Source organism: Erinaceus europaeus, chromosome 3, assembly GCF_950295315.1.
Source record: "Erinaceus europaeus chromosome 3, mEriEur2.1, whole genome shotgun sequence".
NCBI lineage: Eukaryota > Metazoa > Chordata > Mammalia > Eulipotyphla > Erinaceidae > Erinaceus > Erinaceus europaeus.
In genome coordinates this window covers 148604789-148617736 of record NC_080164.1, presented here as the reverse complement: position 1 = coordinate 148617736, position 12948 = coordinate 148604789, and the positions used below count along the sequence as shown (strand labels likewise).

General features: G+C 38.6%; 1 protein-coding gene across 2 annotated transcripts in view; it reads right to left on the bottom strand.

Moving 5' to 3' along the window:
- Positions 1-11129, bottom strand: part of LOC103128769 (cytochrome c oxidase subunit 7B2, mitochondrial) — a 102770-nt gene extending 91641 nt beyond the window's left edge. For both annotated transcript variants that reach the window (XM_060188629.1, XM_007539677.2), the window contains exon 1: positions 11028-11129. The gene's annotated coding sequence lies outside the window, so the exon portion shown is untranslated. The remainder of the gene's footprint in view (positions 1-11027) is intronic.
- Between the last annotated feature and the right edge of the window lie 1819 nt (positions 11130-12948).

Sequence of the window (12948 nt, the reverse complement as noted above, 5' to 3'; positions counted from 1 at the left end):
TTCAAGTGGTGAAGTGGTGTTGTTGGTGTCTCTCTCTCTATCACTCCCTCCTTTTCAATTTCTGGCTGTTTCTATCCAATACATATAATTTTTTTAAAAAATTAAAAGAGAAAAGATGGCTACCAGGCTACCAGGAGGAGTGGATTTGTAGTGCAGGCACAGAACCCTAGTGATAACACTGTAGGAAAGAAAAATAGAGAGAGATAATGGAAAACTAAATGCACTTAAAGGGGCCCAGATCAAGAGTGAAGCAGACAGAGAGGTGGGGGGTGGAACAGAAGCATGCACATGCAAGCATTCTGTATACATGGTGGTACTTGGTCAATAGAGGGAGAGCATGTCATAAGCTACATATTAGCCTTGTATGAGGAAATTATATGTTCCTCTCCATGAATTTTTAAGGCTCCTATCAAACCCTTAACCCAAATTTCAGCCACTTTTTTTTTTTGGTCTCCAGGGTTATCACTGGGGCTCTGTGCCTGTACCACGAATGCACTGCTCCTGGAGGCCATTTTTCCCATTTTGTTGCCCTTATTGTTGTTATTATTGTCATTGCTGTTGTTGTTGGATAGGACAGAGAAAATGAGAGAGGAGGGAAGACAGACATGGGGAGAGAAAGATAGACACCTGCAGAATTGCTTCAGCGATTGTGAAGCAACGCCCCTGCGGGTGAGGGGCCTGGCCTCCACCCGAAATCCTTATCAGGTCCTTGTGCACCTAACCCACTGCGCTATACTGCCCAGCCCCCACAAATTATTTTCATACATAAATGAATTTACAAGTAATTTTCATCATAATTATTTGTGCAACATGGATATAGGATACTTTCAAACTTAAAACAAATATAAAAATTATTACAATAGCTATCATCTGTGGAGCATATGTTAGGCCCAGGGATTAAATACAATAATGCCGGGGGTCTAGCCAAAGTTGCACAAAGTGCAAGAACCGGCGTAAGGATCTCCATTCCAGACCCTGGCTCCCCACCTGCAGGGGGGATCGCATCACAAGTGTGAAGCCGGTCTTCAGGTGTCTATCTTTCTCTACCCCCTGTCTTCCCCTCCTCTCTCGATTTCTCTCTGTCCTATCCAGCAACAATGACAGCAATAACAACAACAATAATAATAACAACAACAAGAAACGGCAAGGGCAACAAAAGGGGAAAAATTGACTCCAGAAGCAGTGGATTCAGAGTACAGGCACCAAGCCCCAGCAATAACACTGGAGGCAATAAATAAATAAATAAATAAATACAATAATATTTAACAACTACAATAATAAATAACAATAATAATAACTGATTAAAATAATGAAACTTATGTCCAGACATCAGAAAGATAGTTCACCAGGTAGGGCAAGCCAAATGGATGCAGCCCAAGTCTATGCTCAGGACAAAGAATTACCATGACACCAGGGTAAGAGAGGAAAATAGTCCCCAGGTAGTTAAAAGGAAGAAGCAGTCTGGGGAGATAGCATAAAGCTGATGCAAAAGGATTTCAGCCAGAGGCTCTGTAATCATAGATTCAATCCCTAGTAGCACCATAAATGAGAAATGAGCAGCACTCTGGTCTCTCACTTTCTCTGTGTGTCTCCATCACTAAAATTAATATTTTTCTTAAAAAAAAAGAGGGAACTAGTTCTTGAATGCTTCCCTACCTCTGATACAAAGATACCTATTTTCTGAAAAGACCAGGTTTACATATCACAGTGTTATGTGAATCAGGTCTATCATGCTTCCAAGAAGTCTTAGACCAAAATAAAGCAGATAAAAAGTTTTTGCCCACAGTCTTCAAATATTCACCATTCAGCTACTTGGGTAGGACAAATGACTTGGCTCTCACTATGCCACAATATTTTATGTAGAAGTAGCAGCTCATGTTCAGGATAGAATTAATAAAGACGAATATTATAAGCCCCAAACACAACACAATATCAACTTTTTAATCTCAGCAGTTCTTAAAATTCAGAAGTACAGCATATATATAACTTACTTTATTTCTACATTTCATTATAAGTTCTGCCTCTGATCACCTAAACTAATATGAAACTTCAATCTTGGTTTTTAATTTTTCCTTTCCTAGAGCTTCTCAATTTGACTTCATTAAAATGTATCATTGACAATCAAGAATATATACATACATATATATATATATATATATATATATATATATATATATATATATAAATGGTATTCTGCTCATTTTTCTAGAGATGTCTTCTGGTCATGTTACTTGTCATATATTCTTTCCACATACTTATTAAACCCAGATTACTAGTGGAACAAGTGCTAGAAATGGTGATGCCCTTACTGATTTGCTTCCCACTTAGTTATGAGGCATAATGAGGCATTTCACATGTCAGGCGAATCATCTTATCATCTTTATCACAGGCAAAGCCCATCTTGTTGCTGCTGGAGATGGAAGGTCAATAATTGACAATCCTACTCAAGATCTGAATAATTAAGATACACAGGACTTGGCTTGAGAGACCTATATATTCCCTCTTCTAATTAAAGCAGATAGTAGAGGCCAAAGAGAGAGTTCACCAGGGAGGGCATGTGCCTCCCCATATACATGGCCCAAGTTCAAGCCCTGACAGCACATGGGAGGGGCTATGGAACAGGAAAAAGTTTCTAAACTGTGGTGTCACTCTCTTCCCTTCCTCAATTTCTATCTCTCAACCTGAATGAAAAGGTAGCGCAGAGCACCAAAATTACGCATGTGACAGGCCCCAGTACTCAGGGTTTGGAAAAAATGGACAGATAGTGGAGTGGTATTTATCAAATTGTGCATTTTCAAGTATTAAATTCACAATAATTTTTTTCCATTCAGTCCAATCAAAAAAAGTATGGTGATAATGTTTTTCCTACTCACGTAAAACAGAATAAGGCAGTTTCCTGACAGCAGATAACACACCCCCAAGAACAAGGAGAGAAGATGCCTGAATCTTGCACAGAAAATAAATAAATAAATAAATAAATAAATAAAAAGAAACATCAGTGGAAAGGCCTTGCCATGGTGAATCTGGGTAAGCACATATATTACCAAGACAAGGACTCAGGTTTGTGAAGCTCCATCTGCTTCAAGAGAGTTTGTAAAGCAGGTCTGCAGGTGTCTTTCTCTCCCTCTCCTTTCTTTGTTTGTTTGTTTTGCTTCTAGGGTTCTCTCACTGGGGTTCAGTGCTAGTACAAGGAAATCACCACTCCTAGAGGCCATTTCTTCCATTTTATTGGATAGGGCAGAGAAATTGAGAGGAGGGGAGAAAGAAAGAGAGGGGTAGAGAAAGACAATACACCTGCAGACTTGCTTCACAACTTATGAAGTGTTGTCTCTGCAGGTGGGGATGTTACTATGTGTGCTTATCCAGGTGCACCCTGCCCAGCTCCCTTCTCCCTATCTCCCAGTCCTCCCTCAATTTCTCTGTCCACTATATGAGGGAAGAGAAGGGGAGAAGAGGAGAGGGAAGAGGAGGACAGGGGAGGGGAAGAAAGTGTATAAGTACACTTTTGCCTCAATTTATTTGTCTCTACCCAAAAACAAACAGATGAATAAAGAAATAACTTAATAATAATAATTTATTTAAAAAGAAATATCAGATGCAGGCAAAATGCACTCAAAAATCTCTCACATACAATAATATTCTACACATTCTATTCTCCTAAACCACTGGGTTTAAATATTAAGTTCCTGCTCAGTCAAGGAAGTGCCATCTCTAGAGAAATTAAGACATCTTATACATATCTCTCCTCCCAATTTTATAAGTCTCCCCACCCCACCTGTAATTTCAGGTACTCTTGTGGGACCACTGTCGTTACTTTAGATTTTATAGCTCAGAATTAATTTTAAAATGTCAAAAACTACATTAATGACATTAAATATGTAGAATTTCTTTATCTAAGACTGAAGTTTGCTTTCAGTTGCACTTTAGTATCCCAAATTACAATAAGTATAATAACCAGTATTCTTTCATTTTTTTATTTTATTTATAAAACGGAGACATTAACAAAACCATAGCATAAGAGGGGTACAACTCCACACAGTTCCCACCACCAGCTCTCCGTATCGCATCCCCTCCCAATAGCTTTCCTATTCTTTATCCCTCTGGGAGTGTAGACCCAAGGTCACTGTGGGATACAGAAGGTGGAAGGTCTGGCTTCTGTAATTGCTTCCCCGCTGAACATGGGCATTACACGATGGAATACTATGCAGCTATTAAGAACAATGAACCCACATTCTCTGACCCATCATGGATGGAGCTAGAAGGAATTATGTTAAGTGAGCTAAGTTAGAAAGATAAAGATGAGCATGGAATGATTCCCACTCATCAACAGAAGTTGAGAAAGAAGATCTGAAAGGGAAACTAAAAGCAGGAATGGACTAAATCTAGAGTAGGGCACCAAAGTAAAAAAAAAAAAAAAAAAATCCTGGGGTGAGGGTGGATATTGAGCTTTGGGGGGGGGGGATGGGACACAGTCTTTTGGTGGTAGGAATGGTGTTTATGTATACTCCTATAAATCACTAATTACTATGAGAGGAGAAAAATTGATGGTGTGTCTCAAACTTTTTAAAGCACAGACAGTCTTTTTAATACATAATCTGAGTCTTTGATATGTCGACTCTCTCCAAAGCCTATACCAGGGAGAACAGAAGCAACTGGTAGCATAGCTATATACAAATAGTGTCAAAGGACATAAATTATGGTGATGTTGGGTATGATACAACCGGTAGTTTTTTATCAGAGTATCTATAATTATATGAAATGACTTAAATTCCCCCCTAAGTAAAATTCTAACATTACAGAAATATTCCAAATATGAAAATAACCTGCCTACAAATTAAATTCCCTAGGTATTTTTAAATTCAAATATTAAGTTACCCTGAAAGCTCAACTATTAAAAATTTAAGGTTCAAAGAAATGTTAAGTCATACTCAAATGGTGTGCCCTTATGGGCTACAGTTGAGAGACATTAAAATCTGACTTTCGGTGAAATTTTCAAAACTCATCTTGATGAATTTCTCCTGCTTCCTCTTTTAAATATATAAAGAAAAATAACCTAGAAAAAATTAAAGTTGAATCTATATCTTTTTCCATGGCCACAGATAAATAAAAAAAGAATCAAAGATTTAAATATTGAAAAAAAATTAAGGGATGGATGGTGGTGCACTTGATTAAGTTCCCATATCACCATGCATGGGGATTCGGGGCAGAAAGATTGCTTCAGGAGCAGTGAGGCAGGTCTGCAGATGTCTATCTTTCTTTCTCCCTCTCTATCTTCCTTACTTCTCAATTTCTCTCCGTCTTGTTAAATAAAAAAATAATAATAATAAAATAGAAAGAAAATATGGCCACAAGGAGCCATGGATTCATAGTGACAGCACCGAATCCCAGCAATAATCCTCGTGGCAAATTACAATAATAATAATAATAGTTATTATTAATTTAAAAGTGAGTGTATTATGAAAAGAAATTCCAGCATCCCTTATCAGAAATATAGGGAGCAGAATTACAGCTTATTATTCAATAATAAATACAAATTAAAATAATACGGATAGAAAATTTTCACCTGGGGGAGGGAAGGCAGTAGCCCAGTGGGTTAAGCACACATGATATGAAGCACAAGGACCTGCATAAAGATCCTGGTTCAAGCTCCAGGCTCCCCATCTGCAGTGGGGGTCGCTTTACAAGTGGTGAAGCAGGTCTACAGGTGTCTATCTTTCTCTCCTCTTTGTCTTCCCCTCCTCTCTTGGTTTCTCTCTGTCCAACAACAACAACAGCTATGATAATAACAATAACAACAACAACAAAGGCAACAAAAATGGGAAACTTGGCTTCTAGAAGCAGTGGATTCATAGTGCAGGCACGGAGGCCCAGCAATAATCTTGGAGGCAAAAATAAGAAATTCATCTATCAGATGAGAAGTGTTAAATTATAAATTTCACAGTACAATCAATGTATGGAAACATAACTTGGCAATACAGAGATAATACTACATGTGCATTTATCTTCTGATCAGCAATTCAACATCTAAAAGTGTATACTGCAGATGTACCTGCCCAAATGGCAAGCAATGAAGTCTATTACCACACTATTTGTAACTGTAGTAGAACAGAAATCACTCAACCCTCCAGCAACAGGGGGGGCTGTTTATATAAGCTATGATACATTCACGTAACAAAACATTAACCCTACACAAGTGTAACAAAACATTAACCCTACACAAGTGTAAATAGTAAGTCCTTTACATACACATGCAAATACTTTCAGAATATGCAGTTAAGAGGTAAACAATGTGGTATAGAGTTGTGTATAAAGGGCGGTAATGCAGCAGGTTAAGCGCACATGACGCAAAGTGCAAGGACCAGCATAAGAATCCCAGTTCGAGGCTCCCGCCACCTGCAAAGGAGTCCCTTCACAGGCAGTGAAGCAGGTCTGCAGGTGTCTCTCTTTCTCTCCCCCTCTCTGTCTTACCCTCCTCTCTCCATTTCTCTCTGTCTTTTACAATAACAACAACAATGAAAAACAAAGGCAACAAAAGGGAAAATAAATATAAAAAATTTAAAAAGGTTTCTTCCTTTTGTATATAGAAGGAAATATTAAAGTATGTTCATAATTACAGGTATTTGCATTTATAAATAAGACTTGCATAATATAACAGACTTACTAAACAGTTTGTATTCCTAGCCTGACTCTTAGACTGCCAGGACTTGTTTCTGTCCCTTACGAAGTATTAACCTATTTGAGCATATCTGTAAAATAGGAAATGCATAAATTAATACCTCACATGATTCATATGAGAACATAAGAGTACAACAGCAAGTACATAGGACAGGACTGGACATTTAATACTTCAGTATTATTTCTAATACTTCAGTAAAATCTGCTGGAGATAGAAGATGCATATATTTTTACTACTCTAACTTTTAATATTATGTTTTGGATGTATGGTTTAAAAGCAAATAATAAAATTGTATTTTTTTAAAAAAAAAATACATTGTTTTACTTTATTTTTAGTCAGAAAAAAGGTACAGAGTTAGCTCAGCTCTTTTTTTTTTTTTTTTTTTTTACCAGCACACTGTTCAGTTCTGGCTTACAGTGGTAAGACTTTGGAGCCTCACGTATGAGAGTCTTTTTGCATAACTTTTATGCTATCTACCCTCCGCCCAAAATAATATTTTCAAGCCTATACCACCAATACCACCAAAGCTCTTTCCAACACCTCTCATTGTTAAACTGCAGAAATCTGCTACTTAGGTTAGGGTTTCTCTTTAAACCCATTTCCTTAAAATGAAAAACCAGTCTTTTATCACTCCTGAAGTTGCAGTTGATACTTTTAAGACCTGAGCCTTTAGTAAACTCAATGAGAAGGATTAAGTGTTATATACTCCTGCCTTTCAACAGCAAAATGTGCAGATCTTGATTAGCATTTTTCCTGTTTTTTTTTCTTCCTGCACTTAACTTAATTTTATCAGTGTCAGGCTCTCCACGCTATCTCAGATAGAGATGGGCAAAGAAAGGGGAAAACTTCATAGCACCCAAACTTACTCCAATGCAGTGGAGACCACGCTTATATCCATCCACCTTTTTGTTCTCTCCTATTCTCCTTCTACACTTCACAGATTTTTTTTTAACTTATTTTGTTTTGCCTCCAGGGTTATTGCTGGGACTCAGTGTCTGCACTATGAATCAACTGCTCCTGGAGGTCATTTTTCCCTTTTTTTTTTTTGCCCTTGTTGTTATTTTTATTGTTGCCCTTGTTGTTGTTGCTGGATAAGAGAGAGAGAAATCAAGGTTGGGGGGGAGACAGAGAGGGAGAAAGAAAGACACCTGCAGACCTGCTTCAACGCTTGTGAAGCAACCCCCCTGCAGGTGGGGAGCTAGAACCAGGATCCTTACACTGGTCCTTGCCTTTTGTGCCATGTGTGTTTAACTGGCTGAGCTACTGCCCGGACCTAGATTATTTTGTTAATACATTTTAAGTACTTAATCTGCTAGATAAGTTTCAATTACTTAAATTTATTACTGATTTGGTCTCTTCAAAATATAAAGAAATATTACTTACTGGAAATGAATATTGCTCTTCAGTCCTTTCTGGAGTGAAGTCTTTTGTTTTTATTTAACTTTTTTTGCTAGAATATCCCTCTATTTCCTAAATTCCAAGTACCTCTCTAATAACAATATCACTAAACTCTGCATTTACTATAAGTATATGCTACTGTCTAAACAAATCCTTTATGTCCACGTGCTTGGGATAGATAACTTTTTGTTCTATCACACTAACATCAAACTCATCTAAACTGGGCCTTAACTCCTCTTACCTGTCATGCTCTGTCATACAAGTAGGTTCCTCTAAGTCTCTGTTTCTCTCTTAAACATATATTGGACTTCAAACTGTTATCTTTCTAAATCACATTTGTTAAATTCTGTCCCCTGAATTCTTAAATTTTCTCCTTAAAAAGTCTTATTTTCCAACTCATCCTTTTCTTTCTTTCTTTCCATTTCCCATTACTCTGTACTAACCCTAGGAACAATTTTATTTTTCCTCCAGGTTTATCGCTGGGGCTTGCTGCCTGCACTAGGAATCCACTGCTCCTGGCTACCATTTGTTACTACCTCCCCTCCTCTCCCTCCCCTTTTTTTAATATTTGATCGAACAGAGAGAAACTGAGAGGGACATGGGGAGACAGAGAGGGAAGAGAGGGGGTCAGGTTGTAGCGCACTGGGATAAACTCAGGACCTGGGTTCGAGCCCGCTTCTCACCTGCAGCTGGATGTTTCATGAGCTGTGAAGCAGGTCTCCAGGTGTTGGTCTTTCTCTCCCTCTATGTCCCCTTCCTCTCTCAATTTCTCTCTGTATTATAGAGGGAAAAAAAGGCCCAGAGCAGTGGATTCATAGTGCCAACATGGAGCCCCAGTGACTGGAGGCATGGGGGTGGGGGGAAGATACACGCAGCTCATGAGGCATTTCTCCTGCAAATGGGGAGTGAGGGCTGAAACCCGGGTCTTTTGAGCATGGTGATATATGTGCCACCACCCAGAAGACCCCCAGGCACATTTTTAAAAATTACTATAAACCTTAAATACCTAAAGAAGTATTGATTTTTAGAACTCAAGCATTCCAACCCCAAGCTTTCTTTCTTAGCCTCTGTTTTTGCAAGAATTTTATGAAGTTATTTTCATTCTTAATTAAAAAAGGCACAATGTCCTTATAGTAAAAGACCTCATCCGTCTTGAAGATAAGTCAACCTTCTGAGAGAAGTGACAGTTTGGGAAACCAAGAGTCAGAACATGTAAATGTTTCTGATTCAGAGCCAGCTTGTGATCAAAAGCTAATGAACTAGTCACAGGATTCCAAGAGTTTTCCCTTTAATATTTTCTCCCTGACTCTGACAGGATATGGAAATAATGTAAAGGAAGATCCAAATTTGAGTAGACTTTTTATGACCTAATCTTAGGCCTCCTGCTAAATATTTCTTGCAGCTATTGCTGCAGGGTATCTAGAAACATTTTAAGACCCCTCAAAAATTGGTATAAGAAAGACTTTATAACCAAACTCTTGTCGTAGACAAGGCTAATTAGAGTGAAATCCTTTCTGCAGTCTAAGGTCAAACAGAAGTACCCCAATTCCTCATTTGCACTATTCCTGCCTTTAGGTTCATGATTAGTCTATTGTAATAGTTTTATACTTAACTCTTTTTTTCAGCCACCAGGTTCCAGATACTACCATGACGCCAAATGGACTTCCCTGGGCAGACGACCCCACCAATATGTCCTGGAGCTGATTCCCCAGAGCCCTGCCCCACTAGGGAAAGAGAGAGACAGGCTAGGAGTATGGATCGACCTGTCAACACCCATGTTCAGCGGGGAAGCAATGACAGAAGCCAGACCTTCCACCTTCTGCAACTCACAATGACCTTGGGTCCATGCTCCCAGAGGGATAAAGAATAGGAAAGCTATCAGGAGAGGGGACGGGATATGCAGTTCTGGTGGTGGGAATTGTGTGGAGTTGTACCTCTCTTATCCCGTGGTTTTGTCAGTGTTTCCTTTTTATAAATAAAAATAAATAATATAAAATTTATATAGAAAACGAAAATAAAATGATAATTAAAACAGAAAAAAAAACCAGAAGTAACTATTGGGCGAGGATGCATTTATGAAGTCTATCACCCGCACTCCTGCTTGGATTTTGTTTGCTGGTCCCCTCAATAATGCCTCCCTTGGACCAGCTCACAGTGTGGTGCTCTGCTCCGCCACACAAGAAGCAGGTCCATGCCTGCTCCCCGACGCACTGAAGGAACCTTCTGTGCTGTGGTCTCTTTCACTTTCTCCTTCTGCCTCTATGTCTCTAACAAAAAAAGCAAAACAAAACAAACAAAAATCCCGCTGGCCTCTGCTTGTACCCCAAAGCATACAAACCTAACCTCTAAAAAAGGATGTTTAATCATATAAAGACAAGCCCTCCCCTGTAGCAAATACGATTATGTGCCCACGGCTTAGCCCATGACTGGCAAAGATTAGCATCTCCACTTTAACCATGCCAGAAGAGCAGCATAAGATTTACTCTGCTAAAAAAAAAAAAAAAAAATGGGAGTCAGGCAGTAACGCAGTGGGTTAAGAACACGTGGCGCAAGGCACAGGGACCAGCATAAGGATCCCGGTTCCAGCCCCCGGCTCCCCACCTGCAGGGACGTCGCTTCACAGGCGGTGAAAGCAGGTCTGCAGGTGTCTATCTTTCCCTCCCCCTCTGTCTTCCCTCCTCGACGACAACATCAGTAACAACAATTAACTACAACAATAAAACAAGGGCAACAAAAGGGAATAAATAAACTTTACAACACAGAATTTTTCTCATTTTCAAAGGCCAATGTAAGAGTTCAGTAAATAACATTATCTCCTCCCCTCCCCCAGTAATTTTTTTTAAAGAATTAAAGCAGCAAGAAAAACAGAATATTTCCTTTTAACTGCTAAGGAAGATCTTTAATGATTACTACAGGTTTATGGATAATAAACCCTCAAATTAGATAAATTTACCAGCGACGTCACCGATGGCACCAAAGGGAAGATGGCGGGCGCAAGCAGGTCTCCTCTCTTGAAAGCCGGAAACCACTTCCTCGCAACACCTCCTCCCTAATGCTCCAAGCTGGAAAAAAAAAAAAAAGTGGGGAGTGTCACATGCAAATTTTTGACCAATCACATAACTGGTGGTCACCTCCACAGGAAGTAGAGCCTGAGGCACATTAGGCACAATGTTCAAAGAAATAGCCCCTCCTAGTGAAGGAAACAATAGTGCAAGGGCTAAAGTGTTTCAGTTCCCAAGCTAGTCCCTGGTCTCATTTGTTGGCCTAGTGTTTATAGTGTTAGTAGGTAACAAAAGAACATTGTAACCATCAGTGAGTCAACTCGTTTCTTGCAGTCTATCTGACTTCTTTAAGAACGTCAGGATTTGACTACAGATAACAGTATAATACAGTATTCAGGCTACTAGGATCTTTGAAAGTGAAAATGGTACAAAATCAATTAAAATTATATTACTTTCAGAAATTTAGATTAAGAGATTTACAAAGAACATAATTCAAATTTTGTTTTGCAATATATGATTTAATATATGATTATTTCTAATAAAGTAAACTAACAGATATGTCTACATATGGACATTGAAATACGATAGTAATTCTTGGCATATGTTGATAGATTTTGATTAGTATTTCTGTTTTGATTTGTCAACAACATAAAATCATTACTATTTTTGTGACTAGTACATTTGAATATATCCTTGCCATTTTATTTTTGTAATTCTTTATTGTAGGTACTTTATGGTTAAATACAAAAAATTAACACTCTCAGTTTTGCTATCTAGATTCTATTTTAAATTACACAACATAATCTCAGAAAATTATACTAAATAAAATATTTCCACTCTAGTGAACTTTTGAATTCACCCCAAAGTTGAGTTTATGCTGAAATATGTAAACACTCAGCCCAAATATTTTCACAAGCATTCTTTTTGCCTCTATGCAGAGTACCAATCCTCAGCAAATAGTTTATGACAAAAATTTTAAAACACAAGTTTTCCATTATTAAGCGCTTGTCTGAAGATTTTGCAAACTTAGATGCTGCAAGTTGTAAGCCTGTTGAATTTCATTTTATTTCACTAAGAAGGTGAATTTATTCAGTTATTATAGGACTTCCTCCAAGAGATTCATCACTAAGGACAAGGCAGTGGTGCATCCAGGTAAGGATCCCAGTTCAAGTCTCCCCATCCCCCAACCCAGACTGCAGGAGAACACTTCACAAGCCTTGAAGAAAATCTACAGGTGTCTATCTTTCTCTCCCCCTCTCTGTCTTCTCCTCCTCTCTGTTTCTTTCTATCCTATCCAATAAAAACAAAGTTTGGTAAATAAATAAGAATAATAATCCAGAAAAAGTGGTCACTAGGAGCAGTATATTTGTAGTACTGGCACTGAATCCTAGCGACAACCCTGGAGGCAAAACAAAAATCATAATTTTGGTTAAAATATTACATGGTCAAGAGCTATCCCAGTGGTAGAGCTTATGACTTGGATACATGAGGTTCCATGTGCGATCCTTGGTGGAACTGAATTGTGCTCTAGGCTTTCTTACTATCTCACAAAATAGCACATGTACAATTTCTTGTGCATGTGTAACTTCACCAAACTGACTTTTTAATTATTTTTATTTCAGATAGAGACAGAGAGGGAGAGAAAAGTATGAAGGGAGTTGCTTCAGAAGTAGACTCACGGGAGTTGAGCGGTAGCACAGTGGGTTAAGTGCATGTGGCGCAAAGAGCAGGGACTGGCATAAGGATCCCAGTTCGAGCCCCTGGCTTCCCACCTGTAGAGGAGTCACTTCACAATTGGTGAAGCAGGTCTGCAGGTGTCTATCTTTCTCTCCCCCTGTCTTCCCCCCCCTCTCCATTTCTCTCTGTCCTATC